The following is a 24,270-nucleotide window of genomic DNA, read 5'->3' on the forward strand; positions in this document are numbered from 1 at the left end:
TAGTTATTCAACATGAGGCACAATCAAAGTGACATTTTGAATCAATTTTTCTACAGTCAAAAAAATCAATTTTCTGATGAAAAACGATGACCCGGGACCTGTCGAACCTTCTCCAGATGGTCAGAAATGGTAATTTTTTCATTTGGAATTTTTTGACTGTAAATGACTATTGCATGTGAATTATCACTTTTGGAACAAAAATAAATGTGTTTAGAGTCATTTTAATGCCTGAAATTGGTCTAAATAGAAGCTTCTGAGTAGGAGAAAAAGTCTGTAAAAATGGCAATTTTGGTCACATTGAGGCTTTAAAAAGTAGTTATTCAACATGAGCCACAATCCAAGTGACATTTTGAATCAATTTTTCTACAGTCAAAAAAATCAATTTTCTGATGAAAAACGATGACCCGGGACCTGTCGAACCTTCTCCAGATGGTCAGAAATAGTAATTTTTCTAAGTTTAATTTTTTGACTGTAAATGATTATTGCATGTGAATTATCACTTTTGGAACAAAAATAAGTGTGTTTAGAGTCATTTTAATGCCTGAAATTGGTCGAAATAGAAGCTTCTGAGTAGGAGAAAAAGTCTGTAAAAATGGCAATTTTGGTCACATTGAGGCTTTAAAAAGTAGTTATTCAACATGAGCCACAATCCAAGTGACATTTTGAATCAATTTTTCTACAGTCAAAAAAATCAATTTTCTGATGAAAAACGATGACCCGGGACCTGTCGAACCTTCTCCAGATGGTCAGAAATAGTAATTTTTCTAAGTTTAATTTTTTGACTGTAAATGATTATTGCATGTGAATTATCACTTTTGGAACAAAAATAAGTGTGTTTAGAGTCATTTTAATGCCTGAAATTGGTCGAAATAGAAGCTTCTGAGTAGGAGAAAAAGTCTGTAAAAATGGCAATTTTGGTCACATTGAGGCTTTAAAAAGTAGTTATTCAACATGAGGCACAATCCAAGTGACATTTTGAATCAATTTTTCTACAGTCAAAAAAATCAATTTTCTGATGAAAAACGATGACCCGGGACCCGTCGAACCTTCTCCAGATGGTCAGAAATGGTAATTTTTTAATGTTTAAGTTTTTTTACTTTAAATGACTATTGTATGTGAATTATCACTTTTGGAACTAAAATAAGTGTGTTTAGAGTCGTTTTAATGCCTGAAATTGGTTGTAATAGAAGCTTCTGAGTAGGCGAAAAAGTCTGTAAAAATGGCAATTTTGGTCACATTGAGGCTTTAAAAAGTAGTTATTCAACATGAGGCACAATCCAAGTGACATTTTGAATCAATTTTTCTACAGTCAAAAAAATCAATTTTCTGATGAAAAACGATGACCCGGGACCTGTTGAACTTTCTCCAGATGGTCAGAAATGGTATTTTTTTAATTTTTAATTTTTTGACTGTAAATGACTATTGCATGTGAATTATCACTTTTGGAACAAAAATAAGTGTGTTTAAAGTCATTTTAATGCATGAAATTGGTCGAAATAGAAGCTTCTGAGTAGGAGAAAAGTCTGTAAAAATGGCAATTTTGGTCACATTGAGGCTTTAAAAAGTAGTTATTCAACATGAGGCACAATCCAAGTGACATTTTGAATCAATTTTTCTACAGTCCAAAAAATCAATTTTCTGATGAAAAACGATGACCCGCGACCTGTCAAACCTTCTCCAGATGGTCAGAAATGGTAATTTTTCTGAGTTTAATTTTTTGACTGTAAATGATTATTGCATGTGAATTATCACTTTTGGAACAAAAATAAGTGTGTTTAAAGTCATTTTAATGCCTGAAAATGGTCGAAATAGAAGCTTCTGAGTAGGAGAAAAAGTCTGTAAAAATGGCAATTTTGGTCACATTGAGGCTTTAAAAAGTAGTTATTCAACATGAGGCACAATCCAAGTGACATTTTGAATCAATTTTTCTACAGTCAAAAAAATCAATTTTCTGATGAAAAACGATGACCCGGGACCTGTCGAACCTTCTCCAGATGGTCAGAAATGTACATTTTTTAATTTTTTATTTTTTGACTGTAAATGACTATTGCATGTGAATTATCACTTTTGGAACAAAAATAAGTGTGTTTAGAGTCATTTTAATGCCTGAAATAGAAGCTTCTGAGTAGGAGAAAAAGTCTGTAAAAATGGCAATTTTGGTCACATTGAGTCTTTAAAAAGTAGTTATTCAACATGAGGCACAATCCAAGTGACATTTTGAATCAATTTTTCTACAGTCCCAAAAATCAATTTTCTGATGAAAAACGATGACCCAGGACCTGTTGAACTTTCTCCAGATGGTCAGAAATGTTCTTTTTTTTTATTTTTGATTTTTTGACTGTAAATGACTATTGCATGTGAATTATCACTTTTGGAACACAAATAAGTGTGTTTAAAGTCATTTTAATGCCTGAAATTGGTCGAAATAGAAGCTTCTGAGTAGGAGAAAAAGTCTGTAAAAATAGCAATTTTGGTCACATTGAGGCTTTAAAAAGTAGTTATTCAACATGAGGCACAATCCAAGTGACATTTTGAATCAATTTTTCTACAGTCAAAAAAATCAATTTTCTGATGAAAAACGATGACCCGGGACCCGTCGAACCTTCTCCAGATGGTCAGAAATGGTAATTTTTTAATGTTTAAGTTTTTTGACTTTAAATGACTATTGTATGTGAATTATCACTTTTGGAACTAAAATAAGTGTGTTTAGAGTCGTTTTAATGCCTGAAATTGGTTGTAATAGAAGCTTCTGAGTAGGCGAAAAAGTCTGTAAAAATGGCAATTTTGGTCACATTGAGGCTTTAAAAAGTAGTTATTCAACATGAGGCACAATCCAAGTGACATTTTGAATCAATTTTTCTACAGTCAAAAAAATCAATTTTCTGATGAAAAACGATGACCCGGGAAATGTTGAACTTTCTCCAGATGGTCAGAAATGGTATGTTTTTAATTTTTAATTTTTTGACTGTAAATGACTATTGCATGTGAATTATCACTTTTGGAACAAAAATAAGTGTGTTTAAAGTCATTTTAATGCATGAAATTGGTCGAAATAGAAGCTTCTGAGTAGGAGAAAAGTCTGTAAAAATGGCAATTTTGGTCACATTGAGGCTTTAAAAAGTAGTTATTCAACATGAGGCACAATCCAAGTGACATTTTGAATAAATTTTTCTACAGTCCAAAAAATCAATTTTCTGATGAAAAACGATGACCCGCGACCTGTCGAACCTTCTCCAGATGGTCAGAAATGGTAATTTTTCTGAGTTTAATTTTTTGACTGTAAATGATTATTGCATGTGAATTATCACTTTTGGAACAAAAATAAGTGTGTTTAAAGTCATTTTAATGCCTGAAATTGGTCGAAATAGAAGCTTCTGAGTAGGAGAAAAAGTCTGTAAAAATGGCAATTTTGGTCACATTGAGGCTTTAAAAAGTAGTTATTCAACATGAGGCACAATCCAAGTGACATTTTGAATCAATTTTTCTACAGTCAAAAAACTCAATTTTCTGATGAAAAACGATGACCCGGGACCTGTCGGACTTTCTCCAGATGGTCAGAAATGGTAATTTTTGAATGTTTAATGTTTTTGACTGTAAATGACTATTGCATGTGAATTATCACTTTTGGAACAAAAATAAGTGTGTTTAGAGTCATTTTAATGGCTGAAATTGGTCGCAATAGAAGCTTCTGAGTAGGAGAAAAAGTCTGTAAAAATGGCAATTTTGGTCACATTGAGGCTTTAAAAAGTAGTTATTCAACATGAGCCACAATCCAAGTGACATTTTGAATCAATTTTTCTAGTCAAAAAAATCAATTTTCTGATGAAAAACGATGACCCGGGACCTGTCGAACCTTCTCCAGATGGTCAGAAATAGTAATTTTTCTAAGTTTAATTTTTTGACTGTAAATGATTATTGCATGTGAATTATCACTTTTGGAACAAAAATAAGTGTGTTTAGAGTCATTTTAATGGCTGAAATTGGTCGAAATAGAAGCTTCTGAGTAGGAGAAAAAGGCTGCAAAAATGGCAATTTTGGTCACATTGAGGCTTTAAAAAGTAGATATTCAACATGAGGCACAATCCAAGTGACATTTTGAATCAATTTTTCTACAGTCAAAAAAATCAATTTTCTGATGAAAAACGATGACCCGGGACCTGTTGAACTTTCTCCAGATGGTCAGAATTGGTATTTTTTTAATTTTTAATTTTTTGACTGTAAATGACTATTGCATGTGAATTATCACTTTTGGAACAAAAATAAGTGTGTTTAGAGTCATTTTAATGCCTGAAATTGGTCGAAATAGAAGCTTCTGAGTAGGAGAAAAAGTCTGTAAAAATGGCAATTTTGGTCACATTGAGGCTTTAAAAAGTAGTTATTCAACATGAGCCACAATACAAGTGACATTTTGAATCAATTTTTCTACAGTCAAAAAAATCAATTTTCTGATGAAAAACGATGACTCGGGACCTGTCGAACCTTCTCCAGATGGTCAGAAATGGTAATTTTTCTAAGTTTAATTTTTTGACTGTAAATGATTATTGCATGTGAATTATCACTTTTGGAACAAAAATAAGTGTGTTTAGAGTCATTTTAATGCCTGAAATTGGTCGAAATAGAAGCTTCTGAGTAGGAGAAAAGTCTGTAAAAATGGCAATTTTGGTCACATTGAGGCTTTAAAAAGTAGTTATTCAACATGAGGCACAATCCAAGTGACATTTTGAATCAATTTTTCTACAGTCCAAAAAATCAATTTTCGGATGAAAAACGATGACCCGCGACCTGTCGAACCTTCTCCAGATGGTCAGAAATGGTAATTTTTCTGAGTTTAATTTTTTGACTGTAAATGATTATTGCATGTGAATTATCACTTTTGGAACAAAAATAAGTGTGTTTAAAGTCATTTTAATGCCTGAAATTGGTCGAAATAGAAGCTTCTGAGTAGGAGAAAAAGTCTGTAAAAATGGCAATTTTGGTCACATTGAGGCTTTAAAAAGTAGTTATTCAACATGAGGCACAATCCAAGTGACATTTTGAATCAATTTTTCTACAGTCAAAAAAATCAATTTTCTGATGAAAAACGATGACCCGGGACCTGTCGGACTTTCTCCAGATGGTCAGAAATGGTAATTTTTGAATGTTTAATGTTTTTGACTGTAAATGACTATTGCATGTGAATTATCACTTTTGGAACAAAAATAAGTGTGTTTAGAGTCATTTTAATGGCTGAAATTGGTCGCAATAGAAGCTTCTGAGTAGGAGAAAAAGTCTGTAAAAATGGCAATTTTGGTCACATTGAGGCTTTAAAAAGTAGTTATTCAACATGAGCCACAATCCAAGTGACATTTTGAATCAATTTTTCTACAGTCAAAAAAATCAATTTTCTGATGAAAAACGATGACCCGGGACCTGTCGAACCTTCTCCAGATGGTCAGAAATAGTAATTTTTCTAAGTTTAATTTTTTGACTGTAAATGATTATTGCATGTGAATTATCACTTTTGGAACAAAAATAAGTGTGTTTAGAGTCATTTTAATGCCTGAAATTGGTCGAAATAGAAGCTTCTGAGTAGGAGAAAAAGTCTGTAAAAATGGCAATTTTGGTCACATTGAGGCTTTAAAAAGTAGTTATTCAACATGAGCCACAATCCAAGTGACATTTTGAATCAATTTTTCTACAGTCAAAAAAATCAATTTTCTGATGAAAAACGATGACCCGGGACCTGTCGAACCTTCTCCAGATGGTGAGAAATAGTAATTTTTCTAAGTTTAATTTTTTGACTGTAAATGATTATTGCATGTGAATTATCACTTTTGGAACAAAAATAAGTGTGTTTAGAGTCATTTTAATGCCTGAAATTGGTCGAAATAGAAGCTTCTGAGTAGGAGAAAAAGTCTGTAAAAATGGCAATTTTGGTCACATTGAGGCTTTAAAAAGTAGTTATTCAACATGAGGCACAATCCAAGTGACATTTTGAATCAATTTTTCTACAGTCAAAAAAATCAATTTTCTGATGAAAAACGATGACCCGGGACCCGTCGAACCTTCTCCAGATGGTCAGAAATGGTAATTTTTTAATGTTTAAGTTTTTTGACTTTAAATGACTATTGCATGTGAATTATCACTTTTGGAACAAAAATAAGTGTGTTTAGAGTCATTTTAATGCCTGAAATAGAAGCTTCTGAGTAGGAGAAAAAGTCTGTAAAAATGGCAATTTTGGTCACATTGAGTCTTTAAAAAGTAGTTATTCAACATGAGGCACAATCCAAGTGACATTTTGAATCAATTTTTCTACAGTCCCAAAAATCAATTTTCTGATGAAAAACGATGACCCAGGACCTGTTGAACTTTCTCCAGATGGTCAGAAATGTTCTTTTTTTTTATTTTTGATTTTTTGACTGTAAATGACTATTGCATGTGAATTATCACTTTTGGAACACAAATAAGTGTGTTTAAAGTCATTTTAATGCCTGAAATTGGTCGAAATAGAAGCTTCTGAGTAGGAGAAAAAGTCTGTAAAAATGGCAATTTTGGTCACATTGAGGCTTTAAAAAGTAGTTATTCAACATGAGGCACAATCCAAGTGACATTTTGAATCAATTTTTCTACAGTCAAAAAAATCAATTTTCTGATGAAAAACGATGACCCGGGACCCGTCGAACCTTCTCCAGATGGTCAGAAATGGTAATTTTTTAATGTTTAAGTTTTTTGACTTTAAATGACTATTGTATGTGAATTATCACTTTTGGAACTAAAATAAGTGTGTTTAGAGTCGTTTTAATGCCTGAAATTGGTTGTAATAGAAGCTTCTGAGTAGGCGAAAAAGTCTGTAAAAATTGCAATTTTGGTCACATTGAGGCTTTAAAAAGTAGTTATTCAACATGAGGCACAATCCAAGTGACATTTTGAATCAATTTTTCTACAGTCAAAAAAATCAATTTTCTGATGAAAAACGATCACCCGGGACCTGTTGAACTTTCTCCAGATGGTCAGAAATGGTATTTTTTTAATTTTTAATTTTTTGACTGTAAATGACTATTGCATGTGAATTATCACTTTTGGAACAAAAATAAGTGTGTTTAAAGTCATTTTAATGCATGAAATTGGTCGAAATAGAAGCTTCTGAGTAGGAGAAAAGTCTGTAAAAATGGCAATTTTGGTCACATTGAGGCTTTAAAAAGTAGTTATTCAACATGAGGCACAATCCAAGTGACATTTTGAATCAATTTTTCTACAGTCCAAAAAATCAATTTTCTGATGAAAAACGATGACCCGCGACCTGTCGAACCTTCTCCAGATGGTCAGAAATGGTAATTTTTCTGAGTTTAATTTTTTGACTGTAAATGATTATTGCATGTGAATTATCACTTTTGGAACAAAAATAAGTGTGTTTAAAGTCATTTTAATGCCTGAAATTGGTCGAAATAGAAGCTTCTGAGTAGGAGAAAAAGTCTGTAAAAATGGCAATTTTGGTCACATTGAGGCTTTAAAAAGTAGTTATTCAACATGAGGCACAATCCAAGTGACATTTTGAATCAATTTTTCTACAGTCAAAAAACTCAATTTTCTGATGAAAAACGATGACCCGGGACCTGTCGGACTTTCTCCAGATGGTCAGAAATGGTAATTTTTGAATGTTTAATGTTTTTGACTGTAAATGACTATTGCATGTGAATTATCACTTTTGGAACAAAAATAAGTGTGTTTAGAGTCATTTTAATGGCTGAAATTGGTCGCAATAGAAGCTTCTGAGTAGGAGAAAAAGTCTGTAAAAATGGCAATTTTGGTCACATTGAGGCTTTAAAAAGTAGTTATTCAACATGAGCCACAATCCAAGTGACATTTTGAATCAATTTTTCTACAGTCAAAAAAATCAATTTTCTGATGAAAAACGATGACCCGGGACCTGTCGAACCTTCTCCAGATGGTCAGAAATAGTAATTTTTCTAAGTTTAATTTTTTGACTGTAAATGATTATTGCATGTGAATTATCACTTTTGGAACAAAAATAAGTGTGTTTAGAGTCATTTTAATGGCTGAAATTGGTCGAAATAGAAGCTTCTGAGTAGGAGAAAAAGGCTGCAAAAATGGCAATTTTGGTCACATTGAGGCTTTAAAAAGTAGATATTCAACATGAGGCACAATCCAAGTGACATTTTGAATCAATTTTTCTACAGTCAAAAAAATCAATTTTCTGATGAAAAACGATGACCCGGGACCTGTTGAACTTTCTCCAGATGGTCAGAATTGGTATTTTTTTAATTTTTAATTTTTTGACTGTAAATGACTATTGCATGTGAATTATCACTTTTGGAACAAAAATAAGTGTGTTTAGAGTCATTTTAATGCCTGAAATTGGTCGAAATAGAAGCTTCTGAGTAGGAGAAAAAGTCTGTAAAAATGGCAATTTTGGTCACATTGAGGCTTTAAAAAGTAGTTATTCAACATGAGCCACAATACAAGTGACATTTTGAATCAATTTTTCTACAGTCAAAAAAATCAATTTTCTGATGAAAAACGATGACTCGGGACCTGTCGAACCTTCTCCAGATGGTCAGAAATGGTAATTTTTCTAAGTTTAATTTTTTGACTGTAAATGATTATTGCATGTGAATTATCACTTTTGGAACAAAAATAAGTGTGTTTAGAGTCATTTTAATGCCTGAAATTGGTCGAAATAGAAGCTTCTGAGTAGGAGAAAAGTCTGTAAAAATGGCAATTTTGGTCACATTGAGGCTTTAAAAAGTAGTTATTCAACATGAGGCACAATCCAAGTGACATTTTGAATCAATTTTTCTACAGTCCAAAAAATCAATTTTCTGATGAAAAACGATGACCCGCGACCTGTCGAACCTTCTCCAGATGGTCAGAAATGGTAATTTTTCTGAGTTTAATTTTTTGACTGTAAATGATTATTGCATGTGAATTATCACTTTTGGAACAAAAATAAGTGTGTTTAAAGTCATTTTAATGCCTGAAATTGGTCGAAATAGAAGCTTCTGAGTAGGAGAAAAAGTCTGTAAAAATGGCAATTTTGGTCACATTGAGGCTTTAAAAAGTAGTTATTCAACATGAGGCACAATCCAAGTGACATTTTGAATCAATTTTTCTACAGTCAAAAAAATCAATTTTCTGATGAAAAACGATGACCCGGGACCTGTCGGACTTTCTCCAGATGGTCAGAAATGGTAATTTTTGAATGTTTAATGTTTTTGACTGTAAATGACTATTGCATGTGAATTATCACTTTTGGAACAAAAATAAGTGTGTTTAGAGTCATTTTAATGGCTGAAATTGGTCGCAATAGAAGCTTCTGAGTAGGAGAAAAAGTCTGTAAAAATGGCAATTTTGGTCACATTGAGGCTTTAAAAAGTAGTTATTCAACATGAGCCACAATCCAAGTGACATTTTGAATCAATTTTTCTACAGTCAAAAAAATCAATTTTCTGATGAAAAACGATGACCCGGGACCTGTCGAACCTTCTCCAGATGGTCAGAAATAGTAATTTTTCTAAGTTTAATTTTTTGACTGTAAATGATTATTGCATGTGAATTATCACTTTTGGAACAAAAATAAGTGTGTTTAGAGTCATTTTAATGCCTGAAATTGGTCGAAATAGAAGCTTCTGAGTAGGAGAAAAAGTCTGTAAAAATGGCAATTTTGGTCACATTGAGGCTTTAAAAAGTAGTTATTCAACATGAGCCACAATCCAAGTGACATTTTGAATCAATTTTTCTACAGTCAAAAAAATCAATTTTCTGATGAAAAACGATGACCCGGGACCTGTCGAACCTTCTCCAGATGGTCAGAAATAGTAATTTTTCTAAGTTTAATTTTTTGACTGTAAATGATTATTGCATGTGAATTATCACTTTTGGAACAAAAATAAGTGTGTTTAGAGTCATTTTAATGCCTGAAATTGGTCGAAATAGAAGCTTCTGAGTAGGAGAAAAAGTCTGTAAAAATGGCAATTTTGGTCACATTGAGGCTTTAAAAAGTAGTTATTCAACATGAGGCACAATCCAAGTGACATTTTGAATCAATTTTTCTACAGTCAAAAAAATCAATTTTCTGATGAAAAACGATGACCCGGGACCCGTCGAACCTTCTCCAGATGGTCAGAAATGGTAATTTTTTAATGTTTAAGTTTTTTGACTTTAAATGACTATTGTATGTGAATTATCACTTTTGGAACTAAAATAAGTGTGTTTAGAGTCGTTTTAATGCCTGAAATTGGTTGTAATAGAAGCTTCTGAGTAGGCGAAAAAGTCTGTAAAAATGGCAATTTTGGTCACATTGAGGCTTTAAAAAGTAGTTATTCAACATGAGGCACAATCCAAGTGACATTTTGAATCAATTTTTCTACAGTCAAAAAAATCAATTTTCTGATGAAAAACAATGACCCGGGACCTGTTGAACTTTCTCCAGATGGTCAGAAATGGTATTTTTTTAATTTTTAATTTTTTGACTGTAAATGACTATTGCATGTGAATTATCACTTTTGGAACAAAAATAAGTGTGTTTAAAGTCATTTTAATGCATGAAATTGGTCGAAATAGAAGCTTCTGAGTAGGAGAAAAGTCTGTAAAAATGGCAATTTTGGTCACATTGAGGCTTTAAAAAGTAGTTATTCAACATGAGGCACAATCGAAGTGACATTTTGAATCAATTTTTCTACAGTCCAAAAAATCAATTTTCTGATGAAAAACGATGACCCGCGACCTGTCGAACCTTCTCCAGATGGTCAGAAATGGTAATTTTTCTGAGTTTAATTTTTTGACTGTAAATGATTATTGCATGTGAATTATCACTTTTGGAACAAAAATAAGTGTGTTTAAAGTCATTTTAATGCCTGAAATTGGTCGAAATAGAAGCTTCTGAGTAGGAGAAAAAGTCTGTAAAAATGGCAATTTTGGTCACATTGAGGCTTTAAAAAGTAGTTATTCAACATGAGGCACAATCCAAGTGACATTTTGAATCAATTTTTCTACAGTCAAAAAAATCAATTTTCTGATGAAAAACGATGACCCGGGACCTGTCGAACCTTCTCCAGATGGTCAGAAATGTACATTTTTTAATTTTTTATTTTTTGACTGTAAATGACTATTGCATGTGAATTATCACTTTTGGAACAAAAATAAGTGTGTTTAGAGTCATTTTAATGCCTGAAATAGAAGCTTCTGAGTAGGAGAAAAAGTCTGTAAAAATGGCAATTTTGGTCACATTGAGTCTTTAAAAAGTAGTTATTCAACATGAGGCACAATCCAAGTGACATTTTGAATCAATTTTTCTACAGTCCCAAAAATCAATTTTCTGATGAAAAACGATGACCCAGGACCTGTTGAACTTTCTCCAGATGGTCAGAAATGTTCTTTTTTTTTATTTTTGATTTTTTGACTGTAAATGACTATTGCATGTGAATTATCACTTTTGGAACACAAATAAGTGTGTTTAAAGTCATTTTAATGCCTGAAATTGGTCGAAATAGAAGCTTCTGAGTAGGAGAAAAAGTCTGTAAAAATGGCAATTTTGGTCACATTGAGGCTTTAAAAAGTAGTTATTCAACATGAGGCACAATCCAAGTGACATTTTGAATCAATTTTTCTACAGTCAAAAAAATCAATTTTCTGATGAAAAACGATGACCCGGGACCCGTCGAACCTTCTCCAGATGGTCAGAAATGGTAATTTTTTAATGTTTAAGTTTTTTGACTTTAAATGACTATTGTATGTGAATTATCACTTTTGGAACTAAAATAAGTGTGTTTAGAGTCGTTTTAATGCCTGAAATTGGTTGTAATAGAAGCTTCTGAGTAGGCGAAAAAGTCTGTAAAAATGGCAATTTTGGTCACATTGAGGCTTTAAAAAGTAGTTATTCAACATGAGGCACAATCCAAGTGACATTTTGAATCAATTTTTCTACAGTCAATAAAATCAATTTTCTGATGAAAAACGATGACCCGGGACCTGTTGAACTTTCTCCAGATGGTCAGAAATGGTATTTTTTTAATTTTTAATTTTTTGACTGTAAATGACTATTGCATGTGAATTATCACTTTTGGAACAAAAATAAGTGTGTTTAAAGTCATTTTAATGCATGAAATTGGTCGAAATAGAAGCTTCTGAGTAGGAGAAAAGTCTGTAAAAATGGCAATTTTGGTCACATTGAGGCTTTAAAAAGTAGTTATTCAACATGAGGCACAATCCAAGTGACATTTTGAATCAATTTTTCTACAGTCCAAAAAATCAATTTTCTGATGAAAAACGATGACCCGCGACCTGTCGAACCTTCTCCAGATGGTCAGAAATGGTAATTTTTCTGAGTTTAATTTTTTGACTGTAAATGATTATTGCATGTGAATTATCACTTTTGGAACAAAAATAAGTGTGTTTAAAGTCATTTTAATGCCTGAAATTGGTCGAAATAGAAGCTTCTGAGTAGGAGAAAAAGTCTGTAAAAATGGCAATTTTGGTCACATTGAGGCTTTAAAAAGTAGTTATTCAACATGAGGCACAATCCAAGTGACATTTTGAATCAATTTTTCTACAGTCAAAAAACTCAATTTTCTGATGAAAAACGATGACCCGGGACCTGTCGGACTTTCTCCAGATGGTCAGAAATGGTAATTTTTGAATGTTTAATGTTTTTGACTGTAAATGACTATTGCATGTGAATTATCACTTTTGGAACAAAAATAAGTGTGTTTAGAGTCATTTTAATGGCTGAAATTGGTCGCAATAGAAGCTTCTGAGTAGGAGAAAAAGTCTGTAAAAATGGCAATTTTGGTCACATTGAGGCTTTAAAAAGTAGTTATTCAACATGAGCCACAATCCAAGTGACATTTTGAATCAATTTTTCTACAGTCAAAAAAATCAATTTTCTGATGAAAAACGATGACCCGGGACCTGTCGAACCTTCTCCAGATGGTCAGAAATAGTAATTTTTCTAAGTTTAATTTTTTGACTGTAAATGATTATTGCATGTGAATTATCACTTTTGGAACAAAAATAAGTGTGTTTAGAGTCATTTTAATGGCTGAAATTGGTCGAAATAGAAGCTTCTGAGTAGGAGAAAAAGGCTGCAAAAATGGCAATTTTGGTCACATTGAGGCTTTAAAAAGTAGATATTCAACATGAGGCACAATCCAAGTGACATTTTGAATCAATTTTTCTACAGTCAAAAAAATCAATTTTCTGATGAAAAACGATGACCCGGGACCTGTTGAACTTTCTCCAGATGGTCAGAATTGGTATTTTTTTAATTTTTAATTTTTTGACTGTAAATGACTATTGCATGTGAATTATCACTTTTGGAACAAAAATAAGTGTGTTTAGAGTCATTTTAATGCCTGAAATTGGTCGAAATAGAAGCTTCTGAGTAGGAGAAAAAGTCTGTAAAAATGGCAATTTTGGTCACATTGAGGCTTTAAAAAGTAGTTATTCAACATGAGCCACAATACAAGTGACATTTTGAATCAATTTTTCTACAGTCAAAAAAATCAATTTTCTGATGAAAAACGATGACTCGGGACCTGTCGAACCTTCTCCAGATGGTCAGAAATGGTAATTTTTCTGAGTTTAATTTTTTGACTGTAAATGATTATTGCATGTGAATTATCACTTTTGGAACAAAAATAAGTGTGTTTAAAGTCATTTTAATGCCTGAAATTGGTCGAAATAGAAGCTTCTGAGTAGGAGAAAAAGTCTGTAAAAATGGCAATTTTGGTCACATTGAGGCTTTAAAAAGTAGTTATTCAACATGAGGCACAATCCAAGTGACATTTTGAATCAATTTTTCTACAGTCAAAAAAATCAATTTTCTGATGAAAAACGATGACCCGGGACCTGTCGGACTTTCTCCAGATGGTCAGAAATGGTAATTTTTGAATGTTTAATGTTTTTGACTGTAAATGACTATTGCATGTGAATTATCACTTTTGGAACAAAAATAAGTGTGTTTAGAGTCATTTTAATGGCTGAAATTGGTCGCAATAGAAGCTTCTGAGTAGGAGAAAAAGTCTGTAAAAATGGCAATTTTGGTCACATTGAGGCTTTAAAAAGTAGTTATTCAACATGAGCCACAATCCAAGTGACATTTTGAATCAATTTTTCTACAGTCAAAAAAATCAATTTTCTGATGAAAAACGATGACCCGGGACCTGTCGAAACTTCTCCAGATGGTCAGAAATAGTAATTTTTCTAAGTTTAATTTTTTGACTGTAAATGATTATTGCATGTGAATTATCACTTTTGGAACAAAAATAAGTGTGTTTAGAGTCATTTTAATGCCTGAAATTGGTCGAAATAGAAGCTTCTGAGTAGGAGAAAAAGTCTGTAAAAATGGCAATTTTGGTCACATTGAGGCTTTAAAAAGTAGTTATTCAACATGAGCCACAATCCAAGTGACATTTTGAATCAATTTTTCTACAGTCAAAAAAATCAATTTTCTGATGAAAAACGATGACCCGGGACCTGTCGAACCTTCTCCAGATGGTCAGAAATAGTAATTTTTCTAAGTTTAATTTTTTGACTGTAAATGATTATTGCATGTGAATTATCACTTTTGGAACAAAAATAAGTGTGTTTAGAGTCATTTTAATGCCTGAAATTGGTCGAAATAGAAGCTTCTGAGTAGGAGAAAAAGTCTGTAAAAATGGCAATTTTGGTCACATTGAGGCTTTAAAAAGTAGTTAATCAACATGAGGCACAATCCAAGTGACATTTTGAATCAATTTTTCTACAGTCAAACAAATCAATTTTCTGATGAAAAACGATGACCCGGGACCCGTCGAACCTTCTCCAGATGGTCAGAAATGGTAATTTTTTAATGTTTAAGTTTTTTGACTTTAAATGACTATTGTATGTGAATTATCACTTTTGGAACTAAAATAAGTGTGTTTAGAGTCGTTTTAATGCCTGAAATTGGTTGTAATAGAAGCTTCTGAGTAGGCGAAAAAGTCTGTAAAAATGGCAATTTTGGTCACATTGAGGCTTTAAAAAGTAGTTATTCAACATGAGGCACAATCCAAGTGACATTTTGAATCAATTTTTCTACAGTCAAAAAAATCAATTTTCTGATGAAAAACGATGACCCGGGACCTGTTGAACTTTCTCCAGATGGTCAGAAATGGTATTTTTTTAATTTTTAATTTTTTGACTGTAAATGACTATTGCATGTGAATTATCACTTTTGGAACAAAAATAAGTGTGTTTAAAGTCATTTTAATGCATGAAATTGGTCGAAATAGAAGCTTCTGAGTAGGAGAAAAGTCTGTAAAAATGGCAATTTTGGTCACATTGAGGCTTTAAAAAGTAGTTATTCAACATGAGGCACAATCCAAGTGACATTTTGAATCAATTTTTCTACAGTCCAAAAAATCAATTTTCTGATGAAAAACGATGACCCGCGACCTGTCGAACCTTCTCCAGATGGTCAGAAATGGTAATTTTTCTGAGTTTAATTTTTTGACTGTAAATGATTATTGCATGTGAATTATCACTTTTGGAACAAAAATAAGTGTGTTTAAAGTCATTTTAATGCCTGAAATTGGTCGAAATAGAAGCTTCTGAGTAGGAGAAAAAGTCTGTAAAAATGGCAATTTTGGTCACATTGAGGCTTTAAAAAGTAGTTATTCAACATGAGGCACAATCCAAGTGACATTTTGAATCAATTTTTCTACAGTCAAAAAAATCAATTTTCTGATGAAAAACGATGACCCGGGACCTGTCGAACCTTCTCCAGATGGTCAGAAATGTACATTTTTTAATTTTTTATTTTTTGACTGTAAATGACTATTGCATGTGAATTATCACTTTTGGAACAAAAATAAGTGTGTTTAGAGTCATTTTAATGCCTGAAATAGAAGCTTCTGAGTAGGAGAAAAAGTCTGTAAAAATGGCAATTTTGGTCACATTGAGTCTTTAAAAAGTAGTTATTCAACATGAGGCACAATCCAAGTGACATTTTGAATCAATTTTTCTACAGTCCCAAAAATCAATTTTCTGATGAAAAACGATGACCCAGGACCTGTTGAACTTTCTCCAGATGGTCAGAAATGTTCTTTTTTTTTATTTTTTATTTTTTGACTGTAAATGACTATTGCATGTGAATTATCACTTTTGGAACACAAATAAGTGTGTTTAAAGTCATTTTAATGCCTGAAATTGGTCGAAATAGAAGCTTCTGAGTAGGAGAAAAAGTCTGTAAAAATGGCAATTTTGGTCACATTGAGGCTTTAAAAAGTAGTTATTCAACATGAGGCACAATCCAAGTGACATTTTGAATCAATTTTTCTACAGTCAAAAAAATCAATTTTCTGATGAAAAACGATGACCCGGGACCCGTCGAACCTTCTCCAGATGGTCAGAAATGGTAATTTTTTAATGTTTAAGTTTTTTGACTTTAAATGACTATTGTATGTGAATTATCACTTTTGGAACTAAAATAAGTGTGTTTAGAGTCGTTTTAATGCCTGAAATTGGTTGTAATAGAAGCTTCTGAGTAGGCGAAAAAGTCTGTAAAAATGGCAATTTTGGTCACATTGAGGCTTTAAAAAGTAGTTATTCAACATGAGGCACAATCCAAGTGACATTTTGAATCAATTTTTCTACAGTCAAAAAAATCAATTTTCTGATGAAAAACGATGACCCGGGACCTGTTGAACTTTCTCCAGATGGTCAGAAATGGTATTTTTTTAATTTTTAATTTTTTGACTGTAAATGACTATTGCATGTGAATTATCACTTTTGGAACAAAAATAAGTGTGTTTAAAGTCATTTTAATGCATGAAATTGGTCGAAATAGAAGCTTCTGAGTAGGAGAAAAGTCTGTAAAAATGGCAATTTTGGTCACATTGAGGCTTTAAAAAGTAGTTATTCAACATGAGGCACAATCCAAGTGACATTTTGAATCAATTTTTCTACAGTCCAAAAAATCAATTTTCTGATGAAAAACGATGACCCGCGACCTGTCGAACCTTCTCCAGATGGTCAGAAATGGTAATTTTTCTGAGTTTAATTTTTTGACTGTAAATGATTATTGCATGTGAATTATCACTTTTGGAACAAAAATAAGTGTGTTTAAAGTCATTTTAATGCCTGAAATTGGTCGAAATAGAAGCTTCTGAGTAGGAGAAAAAGTCTGTAAAAATGGCAATTTTGGTCACATTGAGGCTTTAAAAAGTAGTTATTCAACATGAGGCACAATCCAAGTGACATTTTGAATCAATTTTTCTACAGTCAAAAAACTCAATTTTCTGATGAAAAACGATGACCCGGGACCTGTCTGACTTTCTCCAGATGGTCAGAAATGGTAATTTTTGAATGTTTAATGTTTTTGACTGTAAATGACTATTGCATGTGAATTATCACTTTTGGAACAAAAATAAGTGTGTTTAGAGTCATTTTAATGGCTGAAATTGGTCGCAATAGAAGCTTCTGAGTAGGAGAAAAAGTCTGTAAAAATGGCAATTTTGGTCACATTGAGGCTTTAAAAAGTAGTTATTCAACATGAGCCACAATCCAAGTGACATTTTGAATCAATTTTTCTACAGTCAAAAAAATCAATTTTCTGATGAAAAACGATGACCCGGGACCTGTCGAACCTTCTCCAGATGGTCAGAAATAGTAATTTTTCTAAGTTTAATTTTTTGACTGTAAATGATTATTGCATGTGAATTATCACTTTTGGAACAAAAATAAGTGTGTTTAGAGTCATTTTAATGGCTGAAATTGGTCGAAATAGAAGCTTCTGAGTAGGAGAAAAAGGCTGCAAAAATGGCAATTTTGGTCACATTGAGGCTTTAAAAAGTAGATATTCAACATGAGGCACAATCCAAGTGACATTTTGAATCAATTTTTCTACAGTCAAAAAAATCAATTTTCTGATGAAAAACGATGACCCGGGACCTGTTGAACTTTCTCCAGATGGTCAGAATTGGTATTTTTTTAATTTTTTATTTTTTGACTGTAAATGACTATTGCATGTGAATTATCACTTTTGGAACAAAAATAAGTGTGTTTAGAGTCATTTTAATGCCTGAAATTGGTCGAAATAGAAGCTTCTGAGTAGGAGAAAAAGTCTGTAAAAATGGCAATTTTGGTCACATTGAGGCTTTAAAAAGTAGTTATTCAACATGAGCCACAATACAAGTGACATTTTGAATCAATTTTTCTACAGTCAAAAAAATCAATTTTCTGATGAAAAACGATGACTCGGGACCTGTCGAACCTTCTCCAGATGGTCAGAAATGGTAATTTTTCTAAGTTTAATTTTTTGACTGTAAATGATTATTGCATGTGAATTATCACTTTTGGAACAAAAATAAGTGTGTTTAGAGTCATTTTAATGCCTGAAATTGGTCGAAATAGAAGCTTCTGAGTAGGAGAAAAGTCTGTAAAAATGGCAATTTTGGTCACATTGAGGCTTTAAAAAGTAGTTATTCAACATGAGGCACAATCCAAGTGACATTTTGAATCAATTTTTCTACAGTCCAAAAAATCAATTTTCTGATGAAAAACGATGACCCGCGACCTGTCGAACCTTCTCCAGATGGTCAGAAATGGTAATTTTTCTGAGTTTAATTTTTTGACTGTAAATGATTATTGCATGTGAATTATCACTTTTGGAACAAAAATAAGTGTGTTTAAAGTCATTTTAATGCCTGAAATTGGTCGAAATAGAAGCTTCTGAGTAGGAGAAAAAGTCTGTAAAAATGGCAATTTTGGTCACATTGAGGCTTTAAAAAGTAGTTATTCAACATGAGGCACAATCCAAGTGACATTTTGAATCAATTTTTCTACAGTCAAAAAAATCAATTTTCTGATGAAAAACGATGACCCGGGACCTGTCGGACTTTCTCCAGATGGTCAGAAATGGTAATTTTTGAATGTTTAATGTTTTTGACTGTAAATGACTATTGCATGTGAATTATCACTTTTGGAACAAAAATAAGTGTGTTTAGAGTCATTTTAATGGCTGAAATTGGTCGCAATAGAAGCTTCTGAGTAGGAGAAAAAGTCTGTAAAAATGGCAATTTTGGTCACATTGAGGCTTTAAAAAGTAGTTATTCAACATGAGCCACAATCCAAGTGACATTTTGAATCAATTTTTCTACAGTCAAAAAAATCAATTTTCTGATGAAAAACGATGACCCGGGACCTGTCGAACCTTCTCCAGATGGTCAGAAATAGTAATTTTTCTAAGTTTAATTTTTTGACTGTAAATGATTATTGCATGTGAATTATCACTTTTGGAACAAAAATAAGTGTGTTTAAAGTCATTTTAATGCCTGAAATTGGTCGAAATAGAAGCTTCTGAGTAGGAGAAAAAGTCTGTAAAAATGGCAATTTTGGTCACATTGAGGCTTTAAAAAGTAGTTATTCAACATGAGCCACAATCCAAGTGACATTTTGAATCAATTTTTCTACAGTCAAAAAAATCAATTTTCTGATGAAAAACGATGACCCGGGACCTGTCGAACCTTCTCCAGATGGTCAGAAATAGTAATTTTTCTAAGTTTAATTTTTTGACTGTAAATGATTATTGCATGTGAATTATCACTTTTGGAACAAAAATAAGTGTGTTTAGAGTCATTTTAATGCCTGAAATTAGTCGAAATAGAAGCTTCTGAGTAGGAGAAAAAGTCTGTAAAAATGGCAATTTTGGTCACATTGAGGCTTTAAAAAGTAGTTATTCAACATGAGGCACAATCCAAGTGACATTTTGAATCAATTTTTCTACAGTCAAAAAAATCAATTTTCTGATGAAAAACGATGACCCGGGACCCGTCGAACCTTCTCCAGATGGTCAGAAATGGTAATTTTTTAATGTTTAAGTTTTTTGACTTTAAATGACTATTGTATGTGAATTATCACTTTTGGAACTAAAATAAGTTTGTTTAGAGTCGTTTTAATGCCTGAAATTGGTTGTAATAGAAGCTTCTGAGTAGGCGAAAAAGTCTGTAAAAATGGCAATTTTGGTCACATTGAGGCTTTAAAAAGTAGTTATTCAACATGAGGCACAATCCAAGTGACATTTTGAATCAATTTTTCTACAGTCAAAAAAATCAATTTTCTGATGAAAAACGATGACCCGGGACCTGTTGAACTTTCTCCAGATGGTCAGAAATGGTATTTTTTTAATTTTTAATTTTTTGACTGTAAATGACTATTGCATGTGAATTATCACTTTTGGAACAAAAATAAGTGTGTTTAAAGTCATTTTAATGCATGAAATTGGTCGAAATAGAAGCTTCTGAGTAGGAGAAAAGTCTGTAAAAATGGCAATTTTGGTCACATTGAGGCTTTAAAAAGTAGTTATTCAACATGAGGCACAATCCAAGTGACATTTTGAATCAATTTTTCTACAGTCCAAAAAATCAATTTTCTGATGAAAAACGATGACCCGCGACCTGTCGAACCTTCTCCAGATGGTCAGAAATGGTAATTTTTCTGAGTTTAATTTTTTGACTGTAAATGATTATTGCATGTGAATTATCACTTTTGGAACAAAAATAAGTGTGTTTAAAGTCATTTTAATGCCTGAAATTGGTCGAAATAGAAGCTTCTGAGTAGGAGAAAAAGTCTGTAAAAATGGCAATTTTGGTCACATTGAGGCTTTAAAAAGTAGTTATTCAACATGAGGCACAATCCAAGTGACATTTTGAATCAATTTTTCTACAGTCAAAAAAATCAATTTTCTGATGAAAAACGATGACCCGGGACCTGTCGAACCTTCTCCAGATGGTCAGAAATGTACATTTTTTAATTTTTTATTTTTTGACTGTAAATGACTATTGCATGTGAATTATCACTTTTGGAACAAAAATAAGTGTGTTTAGAGTCATTTTAATGCCTGAAATAGAAGCTTCTGAGTAGGAGAAAAAGTCTGTAAAAATGGCAATTTTGGTCACATTGAGTCTTTAAAAAGTAGTTATTCAACATGAGGCACAATCCAAGTGACATTTTGAATCAATTTTTCTACAGTCCCAAAAATCAATTTTCTGATGAAAAACGATGACCCAGGACCTGTTGAACTTTCTCCAGATGGTCAGAAATGTTCTTTTTTTTTATTTTTGATTTTTTGACTGTAAATGACTATTGCATGTGAATTATCACTTTTGGAACACAAATAAGTGTGTTTAAAGTCATTTTAATGCCTGAAATTGGTCGAAATAGAAGCTTCTGAGTAGGAGAAAAAGTCTGTAAAAATGGCAATTTTGGTCACATTGAGGCTTTAAAAAGTAGTTATTCAACATGAGGCACAATCCAAGTGACATTTTGAATCAATTTTTCTACAGTCAAAAAAATCAATTTTCTGATGAAAAACGATGACCCGGGACCCGTCGAACCTTCTCCAGATGGTCAGAAATGGTAATTTTTTAATGTTCAAGTTTTTTGACTTTAAATGACTATTGTATGTGAATTATCACTTTTGGAACTAAAATAAGTGTGTTTAGAGTCGTTTTAATGCCTGAAATTGGTTGTAATAGAAGCTTCTGAGTAGGCGAAAAAGTCTGTAAAAATGGCAATTTTGGTCACATTGAGGCTTTAAAAAGTAGTTATTCAACATGAGGCACAATCCAAGTGACATTTTGAATCAATTTTTCTACAGTCAAAAAAATCAATTTTCTGATGAAAAACGATGACCCGGGACCTGTTGAACTTTCTCCAGATGGTCAGAAATGGTATTTTTTTAATTTTTAATTTTTTGACTGTAAATGACTATTGCATGTGAATTATCACTTTTGGAACAAAAATAAGTGTGTTTAAAGTCATTTTAATGCATGAAATTGGTCGAAATAGAAGCTTCTGAGTAGGAGAAAAGTCTGTAAAAATGGCAATTTTGGTCACATTGAGGCTTTAAAAAGTAGTTATTCAACATGAGGCACAATCCAAGTGACATTTTGAATCAATTTTTCTACAGTCCAAAAAATCAATTTTCTGATGAAAAACGATGACCCGCGACCTGTCGAACCTTCTCCAGATGGTCAGAAATGGTAATTTTTCTGAGTTTAATTTTTTGACTGTAAATGATTATTGCATGTGAATTATCACTTTTGGAACAAAAATAAGTGTGTTTAAAGTCATTTTAATGCCTGAAATTGGTCGAAATAGAAGCTTCTGAGTAGGAGAAAAAGTCTGTAAAAATGGCAATTTTGGTCACATTGAGGCTTTAAAAAGTAGTTATTCAACATGAGGCACAATCCAAGTGACATTTTGAATCAATTTTTCTACAGTCAAAAAACTCAATTTTCTGATGAAAAACGATGACCCGGGACCTGTCGGACTTTCTCCAGATGGTCAGAAATGGTAATTTTTGAATGTTTAATGTTTTTGACTGTAAATGACTATTGCATGTGAATTATCACTTTTGGAACAAAAATAAGTGTGTTTAGAGTCATTTTAATGGCTGAAATTGGTCGCAATAGAAGCTTCTGAGTAGGAGAAAAAGTCTGTAAAAATGGCAATTTTGGTCACATTGAGGCTTTAAAAAGTAGTTATTCAACATGAGCCACAATCCAAGTGACATTTTGAATCAATTTTTCTACAGTCAAAAAAATCAATTTTCTGATGAAAAACGATGACCCGGGACCTGTCGAACCTTCTCCAGATGGTCAGAAATAGTAATTTTTCTAAGTTTAATTTTTTGACTGTAAATGATTATTGCATGTGAATTATCACTTTTGGAACAAAAATAAGTGTGTTTAGAGTCATTTTAATGGCTGAAATTGGTCGAAATAGAAGCTTCTGAGTAGGAGAAAAAGGCTGCAAAAATGGCAATTTTGGTCACATTGAGGCTTTAAAAAGTAGATATTCAACATGAGGCACAATCCAAGTGACATTTTGAATCAATTTTTCTACAGTCAAAAAAATCAATTTTCTGATGAAAAACGATGACCCGGGACCTGTTGAACTTTCTCCAGATGGTCAGAATTGGTATTTTTTTAATTTTTAATTTTTTGACTGTAAATGACTATTGCATGTGAATTATCACTTTTGGAACAAAAATAAGTGTGTTTAGAGTCATTTTAATGCCTGAAATTGGTCGAAATAGAAGCTTCTGAGTAGGAGAAAAAGTCTGTAAAAATGGCAATTTTGGTCACATTGAGGCTTTAAAAAGTAGTTATTCAACATGAGCCACAATACAAGTGACATTTTGAATCAATTTTTCTACAGTCAAAAAAATCAATTTTCTGATGAAAAACGATGACTCGGGACCTGTCGAACCTTCTCCAGATGGTCAGAAATGGTAATTTTTCTAAGTTTAATTTTTTGACTGTAAATGATTATTGCATGTGAATTATCACTTTTGGAACAAAAATAAGTGTGTTTAGAGTCATTTTAATGGCTGAAATTGGTCGCAATAGAAGCTTCTGAGTAGGAGAAAAAGTCTGTAAAAATGGCAATTTTGGTCACATTGAGGCTTTAAAAAGTAGTTATTCAACATGAGCCACAATCCAAGTGACATTTTGAATCAATTTTTCTACAGTCAAAAAAATCAATTTTCTGATGAAAAACGATGACCCGGGACCTGTCGAACCTTCTCCAGATGGTCAGAAATAGTAATTTTTCTAAGTTTAATTTTTTGACTGTAAATGATTATTGCATGTGAATTATCACTTTTGGAACAAAAATAAGTGTGTTTAGAGTCATTTTAATGCCTGAAATTGGTCGAAATAGAAGCTTCTGAGTAGGAGAAAAAGTCTGTAAAAATGGCAATTTTGGTCACATTGAGGCTTTAAAAAGTAGTTATTCAACATGAGCCACAATCCAAGTGACATTTTGAATCAATTTTTCTACAGTCAAAAAAATCAATTTTCTGATGAAAAACGATGACCCGGGACCTGTCGAACCTTCTCCAGATGGTCAGAAATAGTAATTTTTCTAAGTTTAATTTTTTGACTGTAAATGATTATTGCATGTGAATTATCACTTTTGGAACAAAAATAAGTGTGTTTAGAGTCATTTTAATGCCTGAAATTGGTCGAAATAGAAGCTTCTGAGTAGGAGAAAAAGTCTGTAAAAATGGCAATTTTGGTCACATTGAGGCTTTAAAAAGTAGTTATTCAACATGAGGCACAATCCAAGTGACATTTTGAATCAATTTTTCTACAGTCAAAAAAATCAATTTTCTGATGAAAAACGATGACCCGGGACCCGTCGAACCTTCTCCAGATGGTCAGAAATGGTAATTTTTTAATGTTTAAGTTTTTTGACTTTAAATGACTATTGTATGTGAATTATCACTTTTGGAACTAAAATAAGTGT

This window comes from Triturus cristatus, chromosome 11 (genome assembly GCF_964204655.1).
Source record: "Triturus cristatus chromosome 11, aTriCri1.1, whole genome shotgun sequence".
NCBI lineage: Eukaryota > Metazoa > Chordata > Amphibia > Caudata > Salamandridae > Triturus > Triturus cristatus.